The 12,812-nt window shown below is 50.5% G+C and overlaps 1 long non-coding RNA gene across 1 annotated transcript in view; it reads left to right on the top strand.

Moving 5' to 3' along the window:
* Positions 1-5,349: 5,349 nt before the first annotated feature.
* LOC144891772 (uncharacterized) overlaps positions 5,350-12,812 on the top strand; it is a 35,892-nt gene continuing 28,429 nt past the window's right edge. The window contains exons 1-2 of the long non-coding RNA XR_013623091.1: positions 5,350-5,388; positions 5,770-5,876. This is a non-coding gene — a long non-coding RNA (uncharacterized LOC144891772). The remainder of the gene's footprint in view (positions 5,389-5,769; positions 5,877-12,812) is intronic.

The following is a 12,812-nucleotide window of genomic DNA, read 5'->3' as shown; positions in this document are numbered from 1 at the left end:
GACGAGGATGTCGTCCAGGTAAACGAAAAGGAACGGCAGGTCACGCAGCACGCCGTCCATCAAGCGCTGGAACGCCTGAGCCGCGTTCTTGAGACCAAACGGCATCCGCAAGAACTCGAATAAGCCGAACGGCGTGATGACTGCCGTTTTAGGGACGTCGGCCGCCCTGACAGGTACCTGGTGATATCCCCGTATGAGATCAATTTTCGAAAAAATGACCCGTCCCGCCAGACGGGCGGAGAAGTCTTGGATATGCGGGATCGGGTACCTGTCGGGTGTTGTAGCGTCATTAAGACGGCGGTAGTCGCCACACGGGCGCCATCCACCCCCCGGCTTTGGCACGATGTGCAGTGGCGAGGCCCACGCGCTATCGGAGCGCCGCACGATGCCGAGGTGCTCCAACGCGTCGAATTCGGCCTTCGCAACGGCAAGCTTGGCTGGGTCGAGGCGGCGGGCCCTGGCGTAGACCGGCGGGCCCGTGGTTGGTATGTGGTGCTCGATCCCATGCCGTACTGCGACGGCCGAAAACGTCGGCCGCGTGAGGGCCGGGAACTCCGCGAGCAGGCGAGCAAACTCGTTCGCCGCCGGGACGGTGCAAGCCAGCTCGGTCGGCGCGGAGCTGCTCAATGTGCATACCAGGGAGCTGAAGGTTTCAGCGTTGATTAAACGACGCCGTTGGACGTCCACCAGCAGTCCGTGTGCGCAGAGGAAGTCGGCGCCTAGCAGAGCCATGGGCACGTTGGCGGTTACAAACGTCCAAGCGAAGCGTTGGCCGCCGAAGCAGAGGGTGACGTTGCGCGGGCCGAAGGTGCGGATAGTCGATCCGTTGGCCGCAACCAAGGAGGGGCCGCAAACCGCGGATTGCCTGTCCTGGTCAGAGGCGGGCATGACGCTCACTTGGGCGCCGGTGTCGCACAGGAAGCGCCGTCCGGACGCTTTATCCGTGATGAACAGTAAGTTGCCCGTGTGACTGTGGCCGGCGCTCATGGCAGGTAATGAACGCCGGCCTGGCCGTTTCCCGACCCGCCGAAGGTGCACGGGGGTCGGCATGTCCGGGCCTTCTGTCCGAACCTGGCATGATAGGAACACCACGCTTGGTCGGGTGGAGGCTTCGGACGTCGTGCTGAACGTGGTCGGCTCGGTATAGCGGCCGCCAATTGCGTCGGCAGTTCGGCCGTCGAACGCGCCGGGTGCTCGGGCGCCATGGATGGTGCATCAGGCGGCGGCGGGTCCCATGTCGCCGCTGCGATGCGCTGTCCCGCGGCGGAGATTTTGTCGGCTTCTCTGGCAAGGGCCCGGGGATCTGTGATCGTCGTGCTTGCCAGGGCGAGGCGTACCGGGTTAGGCAGCTGACGGAGGAACAGCTCCCGGAACAGGAATGCCGGAGAGTGCTCGCCGAGCAGCGAAAGCATGTAGTCCATTCGCTCGGAAGGGCGCGTGTCGCCGAGCTCCGGCAAATCGAGCAGGCGCCGTGCGCGTTCCGCCGCTGGGAGGGCGAAAGCATCGAGGAGAAGCTTCTTAATCGCGCCGTATTTGTCCGCGGCTGGCGGGCTCTCGAGGAGGCTCAGGGCGCGGGCTGCGGTGGCTGAACCGAGCGCAGCGACCACGTGGTGGAAGCGGGTGTCGTCCGCCGTGATGCCCCGCAGGGCGAACAGGGACTCCGCTTGTGCGAACCAAACCGCCGCGTGAGCCTCCCAGAAGGTAGGCAGTTTAAGGGCGACTGCCGTGTCCATGTCGGTAGGTCACCAATGAAGGAGCTGTGGCTCCCACGTCGATCGAAAGAATGGACGCGACAAAAAGCTTGAATTCATCTGAGCTGCTTTATTCGAATCAAACACTCAGGCACTCTGGGAAAAACGTTTTACGGTCGGCAATATATATCTATTCCGCCAGGGGGTTTGCCCAGGCCTGGCGCCAGGGGGCGTGGCCCCGCGGGCCGGCTGCGGCCTGGCAAGCCGAGGGCGAGCCTGCCCGGGCGTCCCGACCGAGGCCTGGCAAGTCGAGCGCGGGCCTGCCCGGGCGTCCTGGACGAGCCCGGCCTGGTGATCGCTCCGCGTCCTTGATAGGTGCAAGGCGATTGTGTAACCCCAGCGGCAGCCGCTACAGTATCATATAAAGCAATAAATACCAAGGCTTCAGCTTCTGAAAGCTTAAAACAAAGTGTACTTCGCCGAGTGACGAAACGTAGGCGTAGGCCTCGGCCCTACCTATCCAGTTGTTGTTTCCGTTGTGTAAGGGGGGGAAAAAACAAACATTTTGGCCTCAGACCTTTGAGAGTACGTCGTTCCGTGAACTTTTTGAACGGGCCTCGTATGCCATGCTTCGTCAACGTTGGGTTGTTTTTAAATGATTTGAAGGATTAACTTAAGCACCTTGAATAGAGCAGTTTATTGTTCCTCAAAGACCAGTGTGTAAGTTGACTCAATATGATGGTAACTTTGCAATTCCTGCGTTGTCTCTGAATCAGCTGGCTGAGTCATATTGGCGTAGGGTAGGTCATGATCAGCCCCCCCCCCTCCCCCTCCCTTTCGTTTCACCAACTCCTGCATCTGCCACCGTTCATGATTATCAAAGTAGGCTTTACCCTGTTCACGATAAGGTAGAAATCAGAGTTGTATACGAAGAGATAAAAGGATGCCATTGACTTCGAGACGGTACGTGATATTTTCAAAAGTATATCGTAGCGTTGTCATTTAATTAGCTTGCAATAAATACGTTGTTCATATACGCACTCTTCATTCTCATCTTTCTTCCTAACTCTTACTCGGACAAGCAAATCCCCTATGCCATCCATAATGGTACACTCTATCCATACACCACATCCTCCCTTCCGTGGATGTTCCACGGGTTTCGGCTAGTTATTATTATTATTATTATTATTACGTTGAAATACGTTGAAAAAGTCAAAACTTCACATGGGGTGTAGGGGAAGGCGGGGCAAGTTGAGCCAGTTTTTGTTCTTGGAATGTTAGGACTGAACTTACTGATGATCTTGCACAAATGAGTATCTTGCCTTCTAATTTAATCCTTGGGAAACATTTTGTAGCTGGTTCTTACTTTCTATCCCCACACTGAAAGTCACTGTGACATTTTGAAAAAACGGAGGCAAAATGGCTCAACTTACCCGCCTGAGGGGTAAGTTGATCCAACCTCTGGGGTAAGTTGTACCACATAGGGGTAAGTTGATCATTGCCCCAAATAAAGATAACTAAAGTAGAAAAGCATTGTTTTGCCAGAAAAAAATATTTAATGTTGTAAAATTCTACAACACTGAACGAAATGATTACCTTGTGTTCATGGTTATAGTAATCAGTTACGAACAAATTGAGTCACTCTCATAGAAAAACAAGATTGTCAACTGTGGTAAGAAAAGTCAACTCGATCCACCTGTCACAGTTTCAAGTCACAATAAAAGAAAAGTGTCCCAAATACACCCAGAAAGGCCAACAGTCAGACTGTGGCAATTAAGGCACAATATCTTGCTCATCAATGCCAGCTTCATCATTTGGATCTGCAACTAAAAGTAAAACATGTCAGAAATCAAGTCAATTAAGCTGCCAAACTGACAAGTCACAATAATTGAACACAAGCTGTCCAGAACAACGGGCAGAACTGCCAACGCACTTAGGCTGTGGCAGCTTACGCACGATGTCTTGCAGTTCAAATCCTGCTTCATCCTTTGGGTTTGGAACAAACACTGGGTTGTCAGATCCAACTTTTCCAGCAACTTTCTGCAGGAAGACACCTTCAAACTGAAATTCCTCTCCATTCAGTACATCAACCCGAGCAATGTAATGCACAAATCTTGATTTGCCAGCACATTTGACAACTACAAAGTCACCTTCAATGATATCCTATTCACTGTCCACATCTGATTCGTCATCATACTCAACTTCTGAATCACCATCTGTCTCACTGGAACTAGGGGTGTTTGATCTTGGGGGACATGTCTTTTTCCCATTAGCTTTGAACAAGCATCTCTTTGATTTCTTGGCTGATGGCTTCCGTTTGCGATTTTCAGATAGGGCTGCAAGCTCCTGGCATACTGGGGTGTGGAGATGGTACACCCAGTGTGGTGCAGGCTCGCAATGTATCCAATGACCGGGGTACGGTAATAATATGGTATTCTGTAAGCGCTTTGAGCCTTTGGGGAAAAGCGCATTATAAATGCTAATTATTATTATCTCCACCAACATGAGTTGGCAAGTTGAGCCATGGCTCGATTTGCCCCGTAGGGTCTGGCTCAACTTACCCCAGTCTGAACTTTCTGAGATGTCTCCACATACACACATCTTCTATGCATCCATCGTATTAAAGTCTACGACAAGAATGGAGACACATACCTGGACTAACAATAATTGTCATCTGATATCCATATTATCTCCATGCTGCATATGGAAGAAACGTGAACTTACCTGTTTTACACCTTTTTACTTTTATGGCTGAAAATTGGATTTTTCCCTCTGCAACACTGGTTTCCGTTTCAATTTCAATTTAGAAAACAATATGGCACAACGTGGACTTATGCAATGGGGCATCTATACTATAGATGGCGCCACCACAAAGTCTGACTCATTCATAAATGGCTGGGAGGTGGTGCCTCACTTCAACTTACCCCGATGCTCAACTTGCCCCGCCTTCCCCTACTTACTCTTTCACGTGACTGTACAATGCATTTAGGATCGGAGGCAAGAAATAAATATACCGTACAGTGTTTTTCACCTTTTTATTGGACAAAAACCAATTATGTATATATTTTCAACAAGGAGGCTCACTTTCATTTCATCACATGCAGTGTTATTTGTAAAAGTTTATGCATGCCTGCCTGCATAATAAATCTTACGCTTCCATGTAATAAGAATAATAATAATTAGTAATATAATACCGAGTGTTTAGACAATACTCAATAGTCAATACAAATGTGTTCTACTTGTGACTCGGCGCACCTCTCATATATCTAACAGTAACATGTACGCAACTACAAGGATGTAATATTGTAATGACAATATATATACCATCAGAATAGACAACATGTTGTTGTTGTTCAAGGAATATTATTAATATTATTGTCCAGCAATTTATGTATTTACGATTTTAGTCCAACTCCAATAGCTGATGATTTATTGGCATAAATGTGTTGCTCGATATTAATATTAATATTGTAGCGACCCATTGGTCCCCCAAGCGAGACCAGCAGCAGAATCGCCTTGCTCCAGCCGGTGACGTAACCTTGCTCCAGCCGGTGACGTAACTAGATCAATCACATGGGGGTTAAATGCATGTTCCAAGTGAGCTCCAATCGGTGGAGGCGTCGTGGTGCACCGGGCTAAGGCGGGCCACGATGACGTATCAACGATGAGATCGAGAGCTGCAAGCAAACTGCTAAAGGTTCGAACCCTCGATCCTGGGCCCCCGCAGGTGTTGCGCCGCGGAAAATGAGCCTTCAAGCCAAAGACGTCCGGACGGACGCCCCGGGCACCCGGGCCTCCACCCTTTTGAATCTAAACCAATTAATCAATAATTAATCACTGAAAAGCTAATTAATGCATTTGAAATCGTCCACCGTTCCTTGTCGTGACGTCACATTCAACCGACCGTAAAATGAAATGTTGTTGTTTTTTTGAAAGATATTTAAATAATCTCGTTGACCCTTAAGGACTTATATATATATATATAAAACCCTTCGGTTTATAATTATATATAAAATCGATGGACCATCCACAGGGTAAAGGAAAGAATAAAAGAAAAAAATATCACTTCCCGTTCCAGATCCAGGAAGTTGACCCCCAGAGGAAGAAGAAGAAGAACAACCACCCTCCGGCTCGTCACTCGTCACTCGTCACTCGTCACTCGTCGTCCTCGGCCACACTGCAACTGTAAGTTGTAGGTGCAGGTAGTTGCACAGTCTCTGTGGTACGCTGCTTGTTGGTTTCGGCAGTTGCACAGTCGCTGTGGTACGCTGCTTGTTGGTGTAGGTAGTTGCACAGTCTCTGTGGTGCGCTGCTTGTTGGTTTCGGCAGTTGCACAGTCTCTGTGGTACGCTGCTTGTAGGTGTAGGTAGTTGCACAGTCTCTGTGGTATGCTGCTTGTATGTGTAGGTAGTTGCACAGTCTCTGTGGTATGCTGCTTGTTGGTGTAGGTAGTTGGACATTCTTTGTGGTATGCTGCTTGTATGTGTAGGTAGTTGCACAGTCTCTGTGGTATGCTGCTTGTAGGTGTAAGTAGTTGCACAGTCGCTGTGTTATGCTGCTTGTAGGTGTAGGTCGTTGCACAGTCTCTGTGGTATTCTGCTTGTAGGTGTAGGTAGTTGCACAGTCGCTGTGGTATGCTGTTTGTTGGTTTCGGTAGTTGCACAGTCTCTGTGGGATGCTGCTTGTCGGTGTTGGTCGTTGCACAGTCTCTGCGTTATGCTGCTTGTAGGTGGAGGTAGTGGGACAGTCTTTGTCGTATGCTGCTTGTAGGTGTAGGTAGTTGCACAGTCTCTGTGGTATGCTGCTTGTAGGTGTAGGTAGTTGCACAGTCTCTGTGGTATGCTGCTTGAAGGTGTAGGTAGTTGCACAGTCTCTGTTGGATGCTGCTTGTCGGTGAACATAGTTGCACAGTCGCTGTGGTGTGCTGCTTGTAGGTGCAGGTAGTTGGACAGTCTCTGTGGTACGCTGCTTGTTGGTTTCGGCAGTTGCACAGTCGCTGTGGTATGCTGCTTGTATGTGTAGGTAGTTGCACAGTCTCTGTGGTATGCTGCTTGTCGGTGAACATAGTTGCACAGTCGCTGTGGTGTGCTGCTTGTAGGTGGAGGTAGTGGGACAGTCTTTGTCGTATGCTGCTTGTAGGTGTACATAGTTGCACAGTCGCTGTGGTATGCTGCTTGTAGGTGTAGGTAGTTGCACAGTCTGTGTGGTATGCTGCTTGTAGGTGGAGGTAGTTGCACAGTCTCTGTGGTATACTGCTTGTAGGTGTAGGTAGTTGCATAGTCTCTGTGGGATGCTGCTTGTAGGTGCAGGTAGTTGCACAGTCTCTGTGGTACGCTGCTTGTAGGTGTAGGTAGTTGCACAGTCTCTGTGGTGCGCTGCTTGTTGGTTTCGGCAGTTGCACAGTCTCTGTGGTATGCTGCTTGTAGGTGAAGGTAGTTGCACAGTCTCTGTGGTACGCTGCTTGTAGGTGCAGGTAGTTGGACAGTCTCTGTGGTGCGCTGCTTGTAGGTGCAGGTAGTTGCACAGTCTCTGTGGTACGCTGCTTGTAGGTGCAGGTAGTTGGACAGTCTCTGTGGTACGCTGCTTGTTGGTTTCGGCAGTTGCACAGTCTCTGTGGTACGTTGCTTGTTGGTGTAGGTAGTTGCACAGTCTCTGTGGTGCGCTGCTTGTTGGTTTCGGCAGTTGCAGAGTCTCTGTCGTACGCTGCTTGTTGTTGTATCTAGTTGGACAGTCTCTGTGGTATGCTGCTTGAAGGTGGAGGTAGTTGGACAGTGTCTGTGGTATGCTGCTTGTCGGTGTACATAGCTGCACAGTCGCTGTGGTATGCTGGTTGTAGGTGTAGGTAGTTGCACAGTCGCTGTGGTATGCTGCTTGTAGGTGCAGGTAGTTGCACAGTCTCTGTGGTGCGCTGCTTGTAGGTGCAGGTAGTTGCACAGTCTCTGTGGTACGCTGCTTGTAGGTGCAGGTAGTTGCACAGTCTCTGTGGTGCGCTGCTTGTTGGTTTCGGCAGTTGCACAGTCTCTGTGGTACGCTGCTTGTAGGTGCAGGTAGTTGGACAGTCTCTGTGGTACGCTGCTTGTTGGTGTCGGCAGTTGCACAGTCTCTGTGGTACGTTGCTTGTTGGTTTCGGCAGTTGCACAGTCTCTGTCGTACGCTGCTTGTTGTTGTATCTAGTTGGACAGTCTCTGTGGTATGCTGCTTGGAGGTGGAGGTAGTTGGACAGTCTCTGTGGTATGCTGCTTGTCGGTGTACATAGTTGCACAGTCGCTGTGGTATGCTGCTTGTAGGTGCAGGTAGTTGCACAGTCTCTGTGGTACGCTGCTTGTAGGTGCAGGTAGTTGCACAGTCTCTGTGGTGCGCTGCTTGTTGGTTTCGGCAGTTGCACAGTCTCTGTCGTACGCTGCTTGTTGTTGTATCTAGTTGGACAGTCTCTGTGGTATGCTGCTTGGAGGTGGAGGTAGTTGGACAGTCTCTGTGGTATGCTGCTTGTCGGTGTACATAGTTGCACAGTCGCTGTGGTATGCTGCTTGTAGGTGCAGGTAGTTGCACAGTCTCTGTGGTACGCTGCTTGTAGGTGCAGGTAGTTGCACAGTCTCTGTGGTGCGCTGCTTGTTGGTTTCGGCAGTTGCACAGTCTCTGTGGTACACTGCTTGTAGGTGCAGGTAGTTGCACAGTCTCTGTGGTGCGCTGCTTGTTGGTTTCGGCAGTTGCACAGTCTCTGTGGTACGCTGCTTGTTGTTGTATCTAGTTGGACAGTCTCTGTGGTATGCTGCTTGGAGGTGGAGGTAGTTGGACAGTCTCTGTGGTATGCTGCTTGTCAGTGTACATAGTTGCACAGTCGCTGTGGTATGCTGCTTGTAGGTGTAGGTAGTTGCACAGTCGCTGTGGTATGCTGCTTGTAGGTGTAGGTAGTTGCACAGTCTCTGTGGTATGCTGCTTGTAGGTGTAGGTAGTTGCACAGTCTGTGGGATGCTGCTTGTAGGTGTCGGTAGTTGCACAGTCGCTGTGGTATGCTGCTTGTTGGTGTACGTAGTTGCACAGTCGCTGTGGTATGCTGCTTGTATGTGTATGTAGTTGGACAGTCGCTGTGGCATGCTGCTTGTTGGTGTAGGTAGTTGCACATTCGCTGTGGTATTCTGCTTGTATGTGTAGGTAGTTGCACAGTCGCTGTGGTATGCTGCTTGTATGTGTAGGTAGTTGCACATTCGCTGTGGTATGCTGCTTGTATGTGTAGGTAGTTGTAGTGTCGCTGTGGTATGCTGCTTGTTGGTGTAGGTAGTTGCACAGTCGCTGTGGTATGCTCCTTGTATGTGTAGGTTGTTGCACAGTCGCTGTGGTATGCTGCTTGTAGGTGTACGTAGTTGCACAGTCTCTGTGGTATGCTGCTGGAAGGTGTAGGTAGTTGCACACTGCACAGTCTCTGTGGTATGCTGCTTGTAGGTGTACATAGTTGCACAGTCGCTGTGGTATACTGCTTGTAGGTGTAGGTAGTTGCACAGTCTCTGTGGTACGCTGCTTGTTGGTGAACATAGTTGCACAGTCGCAGTGGTGTGCTGCTTGTAGGTGTAGGTCGTTGCACAGTCTCTGTGGTATGCTGCTTGAAGGTGAAGGTAGTTGCACAGTCCTGTGGTATGCTGCTTGTAGGTGTACATAGTTGCACAGTCGCTGTGGTATGCTGCTTGTAGGTGTAGGTAGTTGCACAGTCTGTGTGGTATGCTGCTTGTAGGTGGAGGTAGTTGCACAGTCTCTGTGGTATACTGCTTGTAGGTGTAGGTAGTTGCATAGTCTCTGTGGGATGCTGCTTGTAGGTGCAGGTAGTTGCACAGTCTCTGTGATACGCTGCTTGTAGGTGCAGGTAGTTGCACAGTCTCTGTGGTGCGCTGCTTGTAGGTGAAGGTAGTTGCACAGTCTCTGTGGTGCGCTGCTTGTTGGTTTCGGCAGTTGCACAGTCTCTGTGGTATGCTGCTTGTAGGTGAAGGTAGTTGCACAGTCTCTGTGGTTCGCTGCTTGTAGGTGCAGGTAGTTGGACAGTCTCTGTGGTGCGCTGCTTGTAGGTGCAGGTAGTTGCACAGTCTCTGTGGTACGCTGCTTGTAGGTGCAGGTAGTTGCACAGTCTCTGTGGTGCGCTGCTTGTTGGTTTCGGCAGTTGCACAGTCTCTGTGGTACGCTGCTTGTAGGTGCAGGTAGTTGGACAGTCTCTGTGGTACGCTGCTTGTTGGTTTCGGCAGTTGCACAGTCTCTGTGGTACGTTGCTTGTTGGTGTAGGTAGTTGCACAGTCTCTGTGGTGCGCTGCTTGTTGGTTTCGGCAGTTGCACAGTCTCTGTCGTACGCTGCTTGTTGTTGTATCTAGTTGGACAGTCTCTGTAGTATGCTGCTTGAAGGTGGAGGTAGTTGGACAGTGTCTGTGGTATGCTGCTTGTCGGTGTACATAGCTGCACAGTCGCTGTGGTATGCTGGTTGTAGGTGTAGGTAGTTGCACAGTCGCTGTGGTATTCTGCTTGTAGGTGCAGGTAGTTGCACAGTCTCTGTGGTGCGCTGCTTGTAGGTGCAGGTAGTTGCACAGTCTCTGTGGTACGCTGCTTGTAGGTGCATGTAGTTGCACAGTCTCTGTGGTGCGCTGCTTGTTGGTTTCGGCAGTTGCACATTCTCTGTGGTACGCTGCTTGTAGGTGCAGGTAGTTGGACAGTCTCTGTGGTACGCTGCTTGTTGGTTTCGGCAGTTGCACAGTCTCTGTGGTACGTTGCTTGTTGGTGTAGGTAGTTGCACAGTCTCTGTGGTGCGCTGCTTGTTGGTTTCGGCAGTTGCACAGTCTCTGTCGTACGCTGCTTGTTGTTGTATCTAGTTGGACAGTCTCTGTGGTATGCTGCTTGGAGGTGGAGGTAGTTGGACAGTCTCTGTGGTATGCTGCTTGTCGGTGTACATAGTTGCACAGTCGCTGTGGTATGCTGCTTGTAGGTGTAGGTAGTTGCACAGTCGCTGTGGTATGCTGCTTGTAGGTGCAGGTAGTTGCACAGTCTCTGTGGTGCGCTGCTTGTTGGTTTCGGCAGTTGCACAGTCTCTGTGGTACACTGCTTGTAGGTGCAGGTAGTTGCACAGTCTCTGTGGTACGCTGCTTGTAGGTGCAGGTAGTTGCACAGTCTCTGTGGTGCGCTGCTTGTTGGTTTCGGCAGTTGCACAGTCTCTGTGGTATGCTGCTTGTAGGTGCAGGTAGTTGGACAGTCTCTGTGGTACGCTGCTTGTTGGTTTCGGCAGTTGCACAGTCTCTGTCGTACGCTGCTTGTTGTTGTATCTAGTTGGACAGTCTCTGTGGTATGCTGCTTGGAGGTGGAGGTAGTTGGACAGTCTCTGTGGTATGCTGCTTGTCGGTGTACATAGTTGCACAGTCGCTGTGGTATGCTGCTTGTAGGTGTAGGTAGCTGCACAGTCGCTGTGGTATGCTGCTTGTAGGTGCAGGTAGTTGCACAGTCTCTGTGGTATGCTGCTTGTAGGTGCAGGTAGTTGCACAGTCTCTGTGGTGCGCTGCTTGTTGGTTTCGGCAGTTGCACAGTCTCTGTGGTACACTGCTTGTAGGTGCAGGTAGTTGCACAGTCTCTGTGGTACGCTGCTTGTAGGTGCAGGTAGTTGCACAGTCTCTGTGGTGCGCTGCTTGTTGGTTTCGGCAGTTGCACAGTCTCTGTGGTACGCTGCTTGTTCTTGTATCTAGTTGGACAGTCTCTGTGGTATGCTGCTTGGAGGTGGAGGTAGTTGGACAGTCTCTGTGGTATGCTGCTTGTCAGTGTACATAGTTGCACAGTCGCTGTGGTATGCTGCTTGTAGGTGTAGGTAGTTGCACAGTCGCTGTGGTATGCTGCTTGTAGGTGTAGGTAGTTGCACAGTCTGTGGGATGCTGCTTGTAGGTGTAGGTAGTTGCACAGTCGCTGTGGTATGCTGCTTGTTGGTGTACGTAGTTGCACAGTCGCTGTGGTATGCTGCTTGTATGTGTATGTAGTTGGACAGTCGCTGTGGCATGCTGCTTGTTGGTGTAGGTAGTTGCACATTCGCTGTGGTATTCTGCTTGTATGTGTAGGTAGTTGCACAGTCGCTGTGGTATGCTGCTTGTATGTGTAGGTAGTTGCACATTCGCTGTGGTATGCTGCTTGTATGTGTAGGTAGTTGTAGTGTCGCTGTGGTATGCTGCTTGTTGGTGTAGGTAGTTGCACAGTCGCTGTGGTATGCTCCTTGTATGTGTAGGTTGTTGCACAGTCGCTGTGGTATGCTGCTTGTAGGTGTACGTAGTTGCACAGTCTCTGTGGGATGCTGCTTGTAGGTGTAGGTAGTTGCACAGTCTCTGTGGTATGCTGCTGGAAGGTGTAGGTAGTTGCACACTGCACAGTCTCTGTGGTATGCTGCTTGTAGGTGTACATAGTTGCACAGTCGCTGTGGTATACTGCTTGTAGGTGTACGTAGTTGCACAGTCTCTGTGGGATGCTGCTTGTATGTGTATGTAGTTGGACAGTCGCTGTGGGTTGCTGCTTGTTGGTGTAGGTAGTTGCACATTCGCTGTGGTATGCTGCTTGTATGTGTAGGTAGTTGCACAGTCGCTGTGGTATGCTGCTTGTATGTGTAGGTAGTTGCACATTCGCTGTGGTATGCCGCTTGTATGTGTAGGTAGTTGCAGTGTCGCTGTGGTATGCTGCTTGTTGGTGTAGGTAGTTGCACAGTCTCTGTGGTATGCTGCTTGTAGGTGAAGGTAGTTGCACAGTCTCTGTGGTATTCTGCTTGGAGGTGTACATAGTTGCACAGTCGCTGTGGTATGCTGCTTGTAGGTGTAGGTAGTTGCACAGTCGCTGTGGTATGCTGCTTGTAGGTGTACATAGTTGCACAGTCCCTGTGGTATGCTGCTTGTAGGTGTAGGTAGTTGCACAGTGTCTGTGGTATACTGCTTGTAGGTGTAGGTAGTTGCACAGTCTCTGGTATGCTGCTTGTAGGTGTAGGTAGTTGCAGTCCCTGTGGGATGCTGCTTGTAGGTGTATGTAGTTGGACAGTCGCTGTGATATGCTGCTTGTTGGTGTAGGTAGTTGCACATTCGCTTTGGTATGCTGCTTGTATGTGTAGGTAGTTGCTCAGTCGCTGTGGTATGC

Source organism: Myxine glutinosa, chromosome 1 (assembly GCF_964187855.1).
Source record: "Myxine glutinosa chromosome 1, kmMyxGlut1.1, whole genome shotgun sequence".
Lineage (NCBI taxonomy): Eukaryota > Metazoa > Chordata > Myxini > Myxiniformes > Myxinidae > Myxine > Myxine glutinosa.
Note: the sequence above shows the minus strand (reverse complement) of the source record. Positions and strands in the feature narration are given on the sequence as shown.